This window comes from Photinus pyralis, unplaced genomic scaffold, assembly GCF_008802855.1.
Source record: "Photinus pyralis isolate 1611_PpyrPB1 unplaced genomic scaffold, Ppyr1.3 Ppyr1.4_LG1, whole genome shotgun sequence".
Lineage (NCBI taxonomy): Eukaryota > Metazoa > Arthropoda > Insecta > Coleoptera > Lampyridae > Photinus > Photinus pyralis.
Genome location: NW_022170249.1, coordinates 21,673,845 through 21,689,961, shown reverse-complemented (window position 1 = coordinate 21,689,961; position 16,117 = coordinate 21,673,845). Strand labels below are relative to the sequence as shown.

At 34.4% G+C, this 16,117-nt stretch overlaps 1 long non-coding RNA gene across 1 annotated transcript; it reads left to right on the top strand.

Annotated features, from left to right (window-relative positions):
* Positions 1-15,166: 15,166 nt before the first annotated feature.
* Positions 15,167-15,777, top strand: LOC116158672. The gene is made up of 3 exons (XR_004142791.1): positions 15,167-15,292; positions 15,343-15,418; positions 15,655-15,777. It is a non-coding gene; the product is annotated as an uncharacterized LOC116158672 (long non-coding RNA).
* Positions 15,778-16,117: the final 340 nt, after the last annotated feature.

Genomic DNA, 16,117 nt, shown 5'->3' with positions numbered 1-16,117 from the left:
TAAGATGCGAAAACGATAAATATTTATTTCAACAGCGTTTAGTATCAGTTTTTTATGAAACAATACGTTCTTCTAGTTGTTCCAGGCACTCTAATACCCCTGGAAACATAAAAGTAATTATCTATGATCATAATTAACCGACGAGAATTGGGAAATTTATTGGACAATGTAATTCTTTTATTTGTCGATGAATTTCTATCGCAGTATGGTAACCTTAAAAAGTCAACATCTTTGGTGATATACCTAGTAACAATAAGTACGAAACTTCCGATGAATACGGAAGACCTCGGAATAAGATGATATAAGAACCTGAGAGTACATGTATTTCACACAGTCAATGATGTAGTTCAATAGGGACATATTTCCGTCGTTGGTTATAATTACAGCTTCACTATATACCCGTTATACAACTAGTACCGTTAAACAGAAGCTCAATTACCTAATAACTTACTGTAATTGAGCTTCATCTGTATAGAGAATATTTACAATAACATCCTAAAATTAATACTAACAGGTGATTAATTAACATCAAATAACATGATACTCAAAGCCGCGATTTGCTGCCCTTTTGAAATAGCTCGAACATGTTGACATCACGGCGTTTCCAATGAATTTTCGGTACCTTTCCCCCCTTGCAAGGACATCACTGTTGACTACTGTTAGAGATTTGTTATATTATTTGTGTTGTTTTGTGTTTGTTTATATTGTGCGCATGCATGGACTTATCAATTTATAGACATTTATCAAGGAAGAAGAATTCATTGAGTTTTGGAAAACAGCCGTAAAAGGTTAGTCGCTTTGTTTAATAAATTGCCCTCGCGAATACTGGCTTTAAAAATTGTACATAATTTTGGAATTGTCGCTATTGATCTAAAACAACTAGGTACATTTTTTTGTTTTAGATACATTAAAGTTTTGCCCTCATTAATCAAACTGCAAATTCATGAAAAAAGTATCACTTTCAAAACTAGTTGTACAAATAACTATTATATTAAGATTATTGTTGTTACATACTCATACTCTTAGTTTAGTTCAAAACGATTGTACGGTGTATGTCACAAAAAAAATAACTATTTCGAGATACCTTCCCGTAAGGAAATTCGACCGAGATATAATTATTGAAATTAATAGTGAGGGCAAATTTTTCGAAGGCGAATATTCCGAGGGAGGAACAAATTTTCCGGGGGGAAATATTCAGGAGGCGAATATTTCCGAGACGAATTTACTGGGACGAGTTTTCTTAAGCTAATTTATCGCACATTGTGTATATCAATATAAACGGATCGATACTAGGATCGATAATTTTGTCTAAAACTGACTACTAAAGGAATGGTAAACAACTGCACTTACTTAACATTTACCGATTCGCAAACTCACATAAATATAGAAAAAATTAGAGCATGAAAATCATCGATAACTCACTTTAAGAGAATTTTTGGTTGTAAATGTTGATGCAAATTTGATTACGCTGTCACACTTTTGCAGGAAGTTTTTATAACTACATTTTACGACGCTTTCAGTACATAAAAATGTATTGCAAATTTTCCGAAATGCAAATGAATTTTGATGTGCCACAAAAATATGGTGTCAGAGACGTCGATGAATTAAAGAACCTTTGTTGCGGAACCGGAGGATTAATTAACAACAGTTAAAAGGTTTAAATTTTTACGTAGAACTGCATTAAACTTGTTTATATGGAATATTCTTAAGATTTTCCTTTTAGGTTCTAAGAAGATAAAACTTTTCACATTTAAGATTACAGTACTTGGGGGAAGTTAATGAAAACTTTTAAGCAAAAAGGATGCCTAAGTTTTGTTACTGTGCCATACGTATACACACCATGGTTGGTTTATGTAATCTTTTGAGTAGACCGAGAGAAGGGAATTAAGTAAACTCGTTCATCTTCCCAATTTGCAAATCAGCTTAGTCAGTTAGCAATTCACCGAGTGTAAAATACATCGTTTTAAACGAAAAGTAAAGAGAAGCACGTTTTAATATGAACGAGGGGAGATTCACACCTCGGCTGTGCGGAGCCGCCAAGCTAAATAATGAATGCAAACATCTATTATGCATTAAAATTTATGCTTCATTTATTACGATACCAGCATTTTTGAATGTCGAACGAATACCGGAAAAAAAGGAACCGGGAACGCATATCTGAAAACTTTTCTCGATTCACTTGGCAGATTTTATTGGCCCATAATAGACCCTAATTTATACTCTGTAGTATAACTGCCGCAAATATGAATTTTATAAGCCTCGGTCTAAATCTAGATTAGATCGATTAGCATCGTAAACAAATGTGGTCTGGCGTCTAAATTAAATGAGATTGTACTTATCTGTACATGAATGCCACAATCAATTCCATTTTATCACGTTGGAAACTTGATGCTCCAGATTACCGCGACCATAATTTACTGCAAACTCCATGAATGAGATTAAATTTGGTAATACAATGTGGTGTAATTATTGCATTTTGAGGTTACATAATACCACTACGTCTATGCATGGATTTCCCATATCTTTGACTTTTTCCTATTAAGCAGAGTCGGTAAGCCTTCCACAGGTAGCGAAAACCATTAAGTTGCCAAAGGCGATCGAGATTGCTGTTTGACGTATTCAAATCGGTCGTAGTTTGGAATGCATTACTTATCTTGCTATGTACTCTGCTTGTTTACATAGCGATGAATTACGTGTTCCGTGAACTACGACTACTCCTGTGCATGTCTCTATTTGAAGAGATTGATCAGATAGCTATATTGAATAACGATGTGTATTTGCGATGCGGACAGGCGTGATAACACTCACGGTAAGCGGATGGTTGATTAAAAAGTTGTAACACTCCTAATTTTCAATGAGCACTTTCTAGAGCGTTTGATTTTGGGAAGCTTTGAGGTGGGCTCTCAGAGAGGGTCACAGTGGAGGCACTGCGAAAGCATAATTCTATTACAAATTGCACTAGAGTTCCTAAATGACTGTTTACGTTGTCTGATTACTATCTATCTGAGTACTATTACCCACGATTGTGCGAATAGAATTTCATAGGACCGTATAGCTAGCTAGGACCCTCCTAGTTTCTTTGTTAGAATCCATGTAGCTAATTCGCTTTCAGTGGTACATACTGTACCTATATGTTTGCTGTACTGGTTTTGGGAATCGGCCTATCAGTAACCAAACAAGACACATTGTGTGCTTCCTATTGGTAGCATTAAACCCTTTGAAATAATGGAGTGGAGCGCTACCACTAATTACACTACTGAAACTCTATATACCGAATGGACGTCCATTCCTTTGTTCATGAAGAAGCATAATTGATTCATGTCGGCAAGCGGATTTCTTTTGTCAGGTATTCCGTTTGTAAAACAACGTTCATTACGATTCAGTAAACTGTGACTGGTCCGATTTTGTAAATCCGAGGGATATTAGAATTGACGGAAAATTGTCTACTTTCAAGGAACGTGTGATACGTAAAATTCACATCAAAGAATTAGAAATGGCAAGCAACTTTTTATACATATATCTTGAGGTTCAAGAGCAGCCTTTGTGGGAACAGGAATTCTGTCTTTCATTGTGAATCGTGCTCTTATATAGCTCCGGGTATAGTATGATAAGAACGGTAAATGCCTAAATAACAGGAAGGAACTTCTCGCTAAGATTTTAAATGAACTTATGACCTTACCTCTGACCCATTGTTACGTGTTCAAATTTTACAAAGAACTTTCATTGTAATTTCGAACTTTTAATTGGATGTTAAGTGTTAATGTCCTATGATCAGTTTTGCTTAATATTTTTCCTATTAGATTTTGGGATTTTGATACCAAAGAAACAGATTTCGATTTAGATGAAGCTGGATTCGTTGTAATTACAGATGCAAAATTGGTTCTTTGATGGCAGAAAAATCTCCTCCCAACTGATACCTTGAAGACCTTAGAAAAAGACCTCACACCAGTGGTAACCACTCGACAAACACAACACTTCTTTAATTTGACCTAAACACTCACGATTTACGTCTTCCTCTGCTATTTCCATCTCTCCGTTTCCGCCTCTCCTGTATTTTGTGTCTTCGAAATTAAACACCTGTGTTTCCTTATCGGCGAAACCTGCTTATCTTCAAACTAATTAGCTTACACAGCGATAACAAATTTCTTATCGCAACGACTGGATTTAAAAGAGATAACTTTAACAAAATATTATTTTCAAATGTCTTTAATCTTTCTAAATAACAAATAAAATAAAATCAAAACATCACGGGATTATTTAAACAAAATTAAACAATGAATATTCTTAAATAAAATCACTTTGACTTCACATTGAAATACCCTGATCGAAATTGTGTTCAATCTCAAATTAACAACCACATTTACTTTTAAAGGAAATTTAAATTCACGCATACAAGGTGGCCCATCATTACTGTAAGTGCTGATACCAAAGCAAACGTCCGCATGACGTAGTTTAGGAACCGATATATTTTATTAAAAATGCCAACTTTTGAGGTAGCATGAAACGACATTTGGGGCTTGTTTTAAGTCAGGTTAGGTTATTTAAATCTAACATTCAGTTAGCGTATGACGAGTTAATCGGCAATGAGTTAGCATGGCAATGAGATAGGACAGCAGAGTTGAGATGGCAATGAGTTGGCGACCGTGAGCTGGCGATAATGAAATGCCCTAGACGGTAAATAAATAAAATTAAACTACCTCTTGATTCTTTCTTCCTGATTAAAAAATAAAAATCCCCACCACTTCCTGGTAGAACAAAGTTCATGACCACACGGTTTGACACCACAGCATAAAGATTCCGTTAAATCAATAAGACACGGTTCTCCTGAACACTGGGTGCTCGACTTTTTTCACGCATTTTCGGTCTTTAAGGAAACATTCCTGGGGTACGTAAACTACTATTATATTATTATATAATTCATTATACACAGGATGTTTCAAGTAGGAAATTTGTGGTCTACATTACATTTTTAATGGAACGCCCTGTATGTTGTGGAAATATATAATTCTTCGGCACATTCTGCATACTATATTTCCTTATAAAATGTACAAGGAGAAATAAAATACGTATTATATTAGTAAATAAACAATGGAAAATGAGTGAGGCTGGTAAATGAAAAGCAAATAGGATTAGTGCCACATTCCCACTGCCCAGCAAGGAAAATCGATTGAACTTGAAATTACATTTGTTTAAATCAGACAAAAACAACGAAATGATATACTATAGTCATCTTAAGGTACTGTAAAAGCAACTCATCTTCATACAAAGCAATGATTATACCAATAAAAAAATGATTGAACTCTACATGTGTAACGGGATTCCGTATCCAGAATATTAGTAGTATAAAACACCGATCCGAGACCACTTTGACCTTGACTTCTGCGCATGCGCCAATTCAAGGGTTGAACTACCGCGCATGCACCAAGTCACTGAAGGTCATCGTGGTTGTTGTCTAAACTATCAGATCTGTTTAACAAAATCAGGTCTGATCATCAGAAACAAACCTCTGTATAAATAAGTATTTTGCATTGCACGTGCTGTATTACATTGAAGCAAGTCATTGCGATTAAAATAAAAGCAAGGAAAACTGAGTCAAGTAAGGGCGACCCATCGGTGGAAGTTAAATGCTTGCTGTAATTGAACGCCTAACATTTCTTTTTTAAGACTGTCTACCTCTAAGATAAGCAATAAGAGAAAGCAAATGTACTGAGAAAAGCGAGAAATAATGCAGCCATAGTTTCGTGGTTTAGGACTTTTGGAATATTCTTACTGATTTTTCCTCTTACCATTAATTTTTATCTAAAGGTTTAAAATGAAATTGCTAGTCGTGCTTAGAATTTCAATTACTGCAATCAATTTATCGATTAAAATTTACTAATTTACATTTCGGACGGTTTCCGCTCTTCGCATATAATATTTAGAATTTCCACCGCCTTATTTATTTTTGTACAGGTATCTCGCTTCACGTTTCTTTATACATGTTTGTTTATAATTAAACTAAAGCTTGCAGTTACACATATAACTTATTCCATACATATTTGCCCATACCTTTAGCATGATTCATTTAACCGAGGCCGCCGGTTTTCAATTACAGAAATTTACAATAGCTATTTTTGCGCCTCGAAAACATGTGTAGGGTAGTAATAACTGTGATTACCTTTCATTGTTTTCTTCAGTGTTGATTTTCGCATGCTAATTAGCGGTTTTAATTACCTACATGCTTGAAAACGCCCTTGCGCAAATTTATTGTTAGTAAGAAAGGTAGTTTCTTATCAAATTTTCATCAAATGGCGTTTTACTTTAAGGGTTTCAATATCGCTTTCTAAAAATATTTATTTCTAGTATAATGGCGTAAGGTTTTATAGTCAGTAGATTAAACTGTAATTATTCATCAAAAACCAGCGTATCAAAAGCTCAATCCCATTACAAAGTTCAAGTTTCCCAAGAGCTTAGCACCGCTGCCTTTCGATCGAATATTATTAACTTTATTAAAGCTTAATGCTCCATCATTGAATGCTTGTTAATGTAATACCCAGTCTTTCTTTTTTAACTTGTAATAAAATAAGTAGTATAGGTCTCGATGAAATTTTAGCTGGTCGTAGTGTTCGTTATACCTAAGCTGGTGTAGAAAGCAGTCAAACATGTAACTTCCATAGGTACATAATTCAACCGAAAAGTGCACCAAAGAACTTGGTTCGTTAGAGGGTTCAATATAATTTTCAAAGGTTTTAAAATCGTACACTGTCAAATATCCTTTTGAGGTTAAAGAGGAAAGCAATAAAAAATCGAAATGGAACAGGTGCACCTATATCTCGAATTTTCTCTGGTCTAAAAGCTTTAAGGGTTGATTTATATTTAATATTAAAAGCTATCAGACGATATGTATTGAATCTGAAAATTCGATTTGATTTGTAATACTTGACCTTATAGAAATTCTATTTTGATTTTTCCCTTTTATAATTCTGAAATACGATTGCTGATAAATCTTATCTTCTATACGTTTTGTTACGTTATTTCTTCGTTAGGTACCTCGAAATAAGTGGGTGTGCGAAAATTGTCGTGAGCAAAATGGAATTGGAAAGGTAATCACGACAACGCTTTCTGGATAATATGTATATCACAATATTTTTTGCGAAATATGTGAACTCCAGTTCCTCGATAAGAGAAAAATCTAATTAATTACGAGTAGTGTTACATGATCCCTTCACTTATTACAGTTTCCTCGTATCTTGAAAAATTCAAATAACAATAATTGCAAAATCACGCAGAGGTGGATGCGAAAACGTTAATGAAGAGAAACTTGTAATGGAATATCTCGCCCTTATGATTTATTTACGATTGCTTGCGACCCTCCAAACCATCACCTTTATTTGTTCGACATATTGTTCTCTAACTAATACAACTAGAAGGTTTGGCTAACCGCAAATCGAATTACAGAACTTTGTTCGCTGTCTGAAAAGTTGAAACTCTACACTAATCTCGACAGTGAGTGTGTATAAGCTGAAATCTCACAACAACCCTAACTAAGCATTTTGACATTACTTTTTATTAGAGCAATTCCTAACCGACAACATGCCACTAATGATCGTCTCCCTTAATACTTACGATTATGTTGCTCGATTGTAAGATGGCGTCATTAAATTTCATGTACTGCCGGTAGTTACCATAATGGTATGAAGACATTCTCGTTTTATACATAGGTATGTACAGGTGCTTTTGTAGAAGCACTGAAAGTTTTATTGTCACTTATTGACTTAGTCAAAGTTCTGTATGCTTAGTGTAGTGCAATCCGTTTGCTGTTGTCCTCTGGATGTTCATTTACCCCCAAAAATGAAATTATTTGAGTAAGCTCAAAGAACATAAGTGGATGTTTGAACTAGTATTATTCACCATTATTACAGACCTATGTCACAAATGGGCATTTTTTTGAGATGTTTAGTTTAGTATATAAAATGGGGAGAGCACATGTTAAATGCGAATATAGTCATATCATGCAAGAAGTGAAATCATTGAAACAACAGCAAAATATATTGGATTCTGGATTCTCTTTAAAATTATTAATGGTTATATTGATTGTCCCGACCTACGCGAAAGAATTTTATTTCCCTATATATCATCCACCAGATCGACTCACCTTTTTTATATTCAGCCATCCATGACAAAATGCGTACCTCGAATGATTGTCATCCAATAAATTGGTTCGGGGGATCAGCTACGCAATTTAAGAACTTTTTGAAGAGAGTGGTTCATTATCCCGCTACTTTTACTTTTTATGTTTTGTAGTTCTGATTGTTAGGCATGTAATAATTAATTTATATTATAATGAAATGGGGTTGCCGGTTAATATCTTTTAAATATTAATCTTATTTCGTATACGCATAATAAAGAATTAATTGACGGTTAACGCAAAGGTCTGCAATTTCAAGAAATAATTTTATTTTCGGCCTCTCTTTAAAACGGATGTTTATAACATCATCAAAAAGATTTATTCTTATTTTTGCACACAATGTACCTTTCGCCTTGTACATGTAGACATTTTAAATGATATACAACTGTCAATCGTTTCCGATAGTGAAACAGTATTGGCTTGTGGAAGATATCCGTAATTATCCAAGAGTTTAATGAGTACTCCAGAGATCTCAATGGCTTATTCGAATAATTCCACAGATCTCCAAGTAGAGCCACATGTAAAACCATGTAGATTTTAATTTGAAAAAGATATAAACTAGTAATATATTCGTATTTATATACGAAGTTTTATAACTGCAGTTAGGCTAATGGTTAATTAAAAATTAGAAAAAATTGCAAGTTTAAAGTGGCAATTTGCCACTTTTAGCTGGCAATTAGGTTTGAGGTATAATGTATAATATAATATAATAAGTATAAAATGCAACGTAACTTTCTCCTTCGTGATTATTTAGCGCCTGTTCACTATTCGTCCACGTATCTGATCTTAACCTTTCTTTCTCTATGCCATATTTATACTTTGTCCCTTTAATTTGAGCCTTTTGATCTATTTTGCCTCTGTTGTTTTGTCTTTATGACACTCTTTTCTCATTCATGCTTCTTTTACTTCCTGTCGCGTTCTTCCACGCCTTCTTTATCAATATTTTACTTTTCATACCTTCGCCACACCTCATTCGCACCTTCTTTTTTGCATCCATTATGGCTGCTTCATTTCTTGTTCTCTTTACTTCTCTCTGTCCGCTTCGATCAGGTCTTCTTGATTTATCCTTTTACCCCTCCGCGACAGTCCTCCACTTATTTATCATTTATTGACGATTTTATTCACGCTTCGTTTTTCACTGGTCTTTTCTTCGCTCCCCTTCCCTTGAGAACAATATAGCTCAAAAGCCCTTTACACAAAATATTCAACTCTCCTTCATTACTGCAGTTACATAAATATACTATAATGATGATCCTTAAGATCATTTATAATGTTGTATTGCTGTCAGTATGTTTGTCCGTGTGCACGATAACTTTAATACGTCCCATCACTTTAAACATTCGTACACATTGTAACGTGTTTCTTTCTGCTTGAACATTTATCTTTTTTTATTTAACATTCGACTTGACCCTAATTTATATTCAATATTTTTGTTCGATCTAGATATTTCCTTTGTAAACCCGTTTAGTTAAGTTGTAAGTTATTTCTGTAGTAGATTTGTTATTACTTTAGTTTATTGTTTTACCGCCTGAGTTTGTGCAGATGTTTTCCGTTGTACTTCTAATTCTATCCCTTCTTTAATTTTGTCTTGCGTACTTGATCCGCGAAGATCGGACCTAAACATATTTAAACTTACTTTATTAAAATCATTACTCAATATGGTGGATAATAAAACTCAAACTTTGCTAAATTATTGAGTATGTGTATTTATTTAAAATTAAATTAAAATTCCTACATATGTTGTTCTACATATACCAAGATTCTCACCCCCTTCCCATGATTTGGGGAAAACTTAAGAATAAAAATAAACTTTATTGGGGATTATTTAGATTCGTTTCAATAATTAAAAAAATATGTGATAGGTCACTAAGTGTGCGGTTTGATTGAAAATAAATTTTGTGTAAATTGAGCACGCACTTACCTTTTAGCGGCAGTAGAGGGATGACGGCAGTGGCGTGCAAAACAGTAGCGTAGCGGTGCGGCGATAGATAAAAAAGGTGGCGTAATATTGCATCGGAGAATATCGTAGCACGTTCACTATGATTCTGTCTCCTTCCCATTTCCCCTTCGATGATTTTGTTTGTCCGCTCAAAATTTACATGCGTTACTATTACGTTAATTTACATTAAATTAAAAGAAACTGTATATCTGAATAAACAAAATATTAATAGAAATTTCTTCGGATCTGAAACTGATCACAACAACTAAAAAATAAATGAATAATAAGAAATAAAAAACCCTTTAGCCATAAACGTAACATCTAAGTGATCACTTTCACAGCTAACTTGTCTTCAGTATTATAAGGATTCGTGAGTAAATAGGAATAGGTTCATTAACTAAACTCTAAACTGGCTACAATAAATAATACAACTAATTAAATAAGAAATAAACCTTACTCTAGATTAAGTCTTATGAAAATATACACAAAATGGCAACCTAATTTGTAAATTGAAAATGTTTACACATCACTATAATATTTTACAGTTTTCCGAATTACAAGAGCGGAAAATTTCCCTAGGACAAGGTGAGTGTTTTTGGTATCGGTATAGCTTCTTTTTTACGGGAAATGGAAAAACCCCGACAGATGTTGACAATTTGATAAGCAGTTTGTTTCAGATTAAGTAATTTTAAGCCCACGGTTTCAACAATTTCCACTAGTGCACAAGTTGAAACGATGTTGTCAAAGTTCATAAACATATACGCAGGATTTCAGAGAGCGTATTAAGATTTTATTTACACGGTTATTTTGATGCTTTTCATATCGCAACTGTCTGTATTATCTGGTTTACACCACGAAAAACACCGTTATGTGGAAATTGTGGTTTGAATATTTACAAATACGATGCGGATAACCCTCTAATAATTAGCGTGCACCCGTGCACAGCAATAAATACGATTGATGCACACAATCAGATCTGTACTAAGACAAAAATAGATACCAACCCCGCGATTAACAATTTTAATTCGCTCTTTACACGATTAAAACTTCTTGCAGGACAACTATACGTTAAGGCGACTGCTGCGCGTCCCCTTTTTAAACTTTTTACTTTAACTTCGCTTACTTCTCGAAAGAAAAGCACGTCATGTATCAGGAAAACTACTAGTCATGTGGGACGGTGCTTCCTTGGAAGTTTACGTTATGGTAAATACGAAAGCGTTCAAATAACAGTCTTCTAATCAAGATGCAGGTAAATTGATACAACATACAACAAAGAGAATTTTAATTAGGCGTATTTCACTGAAGTGATAAGGGTGAACTAGTGAAACCGTGTATTAAAAAAATGCGTTTCAAATTAGTATATGTAATGACCACACAACGCGTATGTTTCCCTTTTCCGCATCCAAACCGCATTAAAAGAAGAAATTTATTCCTTCATACATAATCTTTGCATACAAATGTATCATTTGAATAAGGTTATTACGAAATGAGAACCATTCCAATTTTAATTAACCTTCTAAAAGGGAAACTGATCACCAGTTAATCCTCTTAATGGAAATATAATAGAATACGATTTCATAACTGCTTTGGGTATTTGACGAAGCAAAGCAAATTTCAAATTTTCAAACATGGCCGTACTATTCAATTCGTTTTGATATTTGATTATCTTTCGCGCTCTTTATCCTCGTCCTATTTACTTACAGAACCATTCCGTACGTATTTAATCCCATTTCACAAAACACGCTTTCAATTACCCTAACGATTTATTTTAAATTATAAACCAAAAACGCTCTGTATCGATAAATTTTGTCCTTAATTATTCAGAAGTAATAACACCGGACCTACTCTATTAATTAATACATCCTTCTGTGGCAAACATCAATTTTAACAATATTGTAAAAGGTCGGCTGGAGTTGAAGATGAGTGTAATATTTCACGCGAACTAGGTTCTCTGCATTCACGCCTACATTTTGTGAACTCATTTCAGTTTCGCAGAATTGCCTATTACTTTAAACATCTGTTTCTGTACCTTCATTTCGCATTTTCATAAAATTTACGGAAACATAAAATTATCCAGGTATTTTTCTTGCATCTAAGGATGAGACTTCACTAATTAGTACTTGATCCTTATATAATGAATTATCCTATCTTGTTCGCAGACAAATATCGTTAATTTAAAAAATGTGTGCTTTGATGACACTATGGTCTGAAAGGCCGAAAATGTTGCGTAGATATGTTTTATTTTCCGAACGGCAGACTTAAAATAGGAAATGGACACGTTATTTTTGTATTACTTCAGTGTAATACCTTTCAAATCTTGATTTTGTAGCGCAGGCGCCGCCATCTTGAATCACTCAACACATGGGCTAATTTTAGCTCAGATCGGAGAATTACATCTTAAAAAGATCGTACATGTATAGGTACATAAATCTCGTGCTGGGTATGTAATTAAGTCAAAAATTAGCCCTTCTATAAGCATTTTTGGAAAAGGCCACGGTTTTCAACCTACCTATTTGCGTATAGGATTTATACGAATTTTCAGAGCTTCCATTCAAACGAAAATTGTATTAATTCAATTCAATACAATTCAAAAGAAAAGGGGTACAAATTTTGTAAAATCTATCAAAACCAAGCGTGTTTTTAACAAAAATTCTTACGAGAGGGATGTTTTTTACTATCCGTCCGTTAGCAAGGGAGGCACTGCATTGGGGTAAATAATGATCCCTCACTTTTTTTACGGAAATACACGTTTTGAAACACCGGTAATCCTAATCAAACAAAATCTCGATTATGTTGGTCTGTCGGTCCGTCTGTACTCTCATTTTCGGCTAAACACCTACACCTATTGATACCAAATTTTGCACACATATTCTTAGACATAAAAGAAAGATTTTAAAAGCTTTTGGGCAGAATCGCGCCTGCGCAAGTGTGTCAAATTCTCACTTCCGGCCAAACGGCTGAACCAATTGGAACCAATTTTGGTACAAATTTTCTTAGACGTTAAAGGACAGAATCGCGCATGCGCAGGTGTTATCTGTGCTAGCCACAGCAAAAATTTTTTTGCTTTGCCTATATAAATACCTGTTATGCATTCTGTGATAAATAATTAATCCGGTATTGGGACATTCAAAACTTAATTTGAGTGATTTCTAACAATAAAATTTGGCAAAATTGTGCGCCAATTTTAAATAACCCATCAAAATCAAAATCAAAATCGGTACGAGTTATACTTCTAATCAATAAATACCGTCAAATGCAGGCAATACCTTAAAGGTATAAAAAGCTCTAGAAGGCTTTGAAAAACCCTTTTTTGAGAGTGCATTTTAGAGCGGCTCAGGTTTTTTCTAAGGCATGAGCTTTATTTCACTTTTTTTAAGCAACTTCAGAAGCTTTATGAACATTAATTAATTAACTAGTATCAGTAATAACTCTGATAGCAGTAGGTATATTGCGGAACATTTAATCAAACCCCGCAGGGTACTTTAGGTTGTGATCAAACTTTATCAGTTGACTAGACTATTTACAGAGCACAACAAACCTTTACAATTTTTTTTCTAGTAAAATTTTGTGGCCATTAAAAGAGATTTTTAGACTGACTTATACACACAAAGGACCAAAGTAGAACACAGACACGATCCCCACCCAAGCATACATTATCTATTTGTATTCAACAAAAGCAAAATAGGTACCAATTATATTTGCTTCATGATTACACATACTTTGAAACAATTTATTGTACTAATTAATATAAATGAAAATAATTATACGTAATAATTATCTTGATTCTAGTCTTGATTGCTACTGTGACAGCGCAAGCTAACGGTTGTAGAAATAAACAATTTAAAGAATTTTATCCCAGGTCATGTCCTTGACTCCTGGAGCGAGATCCTGGCCTTGACTCGTAGTCGTAGCCGTGACCTTTGACCCAAGCTCGTGGTGACGGCATTTACCTGCTTAATTTTGCGTTGGGATTTCCTTGACAAAAAAGTCATGAAAGGGAACTTATCGATTGCGTAACTAAGGAGCCCTGCCAAGGAGTGACCTTGTTTAGGAGCAAGGTCTTAGTTTTGGTGCCGTAACTAAGGCGTGACCTTGTTTTGATGGCATTTATTCATTTATTGCAACTATGAGTGCGAACAAAGTAAACGTTTTCCTAGTTCTTGTTTGAAAATCATTATTTATTCACACATCCACGCGCGAAAGAGAAATTGCTTGTTTTCGATGTTTTTCGGGGATATTTTGAGAACTAAAAGCATTAGAGTGATGCGGAGTTAACTAGGAGTTACTTTTCAAAGCTGCCTAGATGGACGATGTCAATTTTGACGTATGACTTTCGCGAACCTGGCAACAGTACAAAAGTTCAAAAATGTAATCAAAAGTTTTTGCTTAAGTATAACTTATAGTTATTTGTGGGAGTATAAATAAAGTAAAAAGAATAAAATCTATGTAAAAATAGTCTCTTAGTAAGGGGGTATTTTTATATTTTCCATAGCCTGCTTGTTTTTTAAGATACACAGCCCCAAAGTTTGTTTTTTCAAATGGAATGTATATTTTTGCACTAATAAACTCAGGGCTTATAATATAAATTAAATAGCTCTAGAAAAGGCCTAAGGAGCATTTTAAGAGGTCCTTCCCGTTCTTTTGAAGGTATTATTACTTTTATTTATGAACTTTCTAGGGGCGATACCAGAGATTTGTACGATCTTTCACAGAACAAACAGAGTTCTGTCGATAGTATTCAGAAGGTTCTTGAAAAGTTTAGAAAAGTCTTGATGAGTCTCTGAAAAATACCTGGAGGGCAATAGAAGGCTTTTAAGCGCTTTCCCAGCACTTTAATCCTTAATTGGCTTTTCTCAGAATGTCTATACCCTTTGTAGAAAGAAATTCCTTAGGATTCTAGAGGTGTTTCCTTATTTGGTTTTGGCCTAGAACTACGACCAAACGTTTAAAAAAATATTACAGGGGCATTGTAATAATGTGACCCTCCATCTTCCGATTTACACAATGGCTTACTGCTTGATGTCATTCAATCTTTCCAAGTCAACTCACCACTTGTCAACATTCAACTATTTGAAATGTATACTTAAATTTGCTTTATACCCATCTGTCGATCGCAAGGGATGATCGTAGTCGTGAAGTAAATGGTCATCGCGACTCGATTATTACCGGGAAACCTAAAATTCCCAGTAACATCTGTAAATATATACAATTCCCAGATAAATGTGTAAATTTTTAGAGGTTCCTGCGCATGTCTACCTTCTGGCAGATTTAGAAGAAAATCACTACTATGTGTCCCAATTACACATCATCAGGTAATTCAATTGAAGAACTGATAATATAATCTTGCGATAAATCATTGTAACGTATTAAAATTTGTCTTATAGGTTTTAGTACTGACGTGTCGAACATTAGAAAGGTAATGCGCTTTTCGTGTTGCTTTACATTTATGATTTACATTACCACTCGCATGAAATCCGTACAGAAAATACAATTTTCATGCAATATTTCCGCACCAGTTTTTCACAATAATACCGCGGGTTTATTTTAGATAATACGGACGGTATGAAATTGGAACACGACGAGGAGCAAATCATTAAATGGCTGCACATTGAATTCCCGAACGTTGTCATGAGTGCATTTCCATGTGTACCGGCTCATAACAGATGTCTGCAAATAATGATCGCTATTTGCCTCAATGCGCAATTAACGCGTGAGGATTTTTGAGTCGATTAAAGGGCGTTTTATACAGTTTACACTAATTCGAGCATATTTTACCAGTCCTCTGCAAACAGAAGTTTTTGTTAGACTAGGCGAGCAAGATTAATCCGGGGTCGACTGATTTCCGGTTGATTTAATACAGTTGTTTCATTAGAAGTTTCCATTTTACTCCAAATAGAATCTGGGGCCTGAACATCTGTTTTTTAATGCAGCAGTCATGAACTTTTCAACACTTCCATTTATGACGTCTTCGCCTTTGGTATTTATCAATACAACCCTACTACAAAATCAAT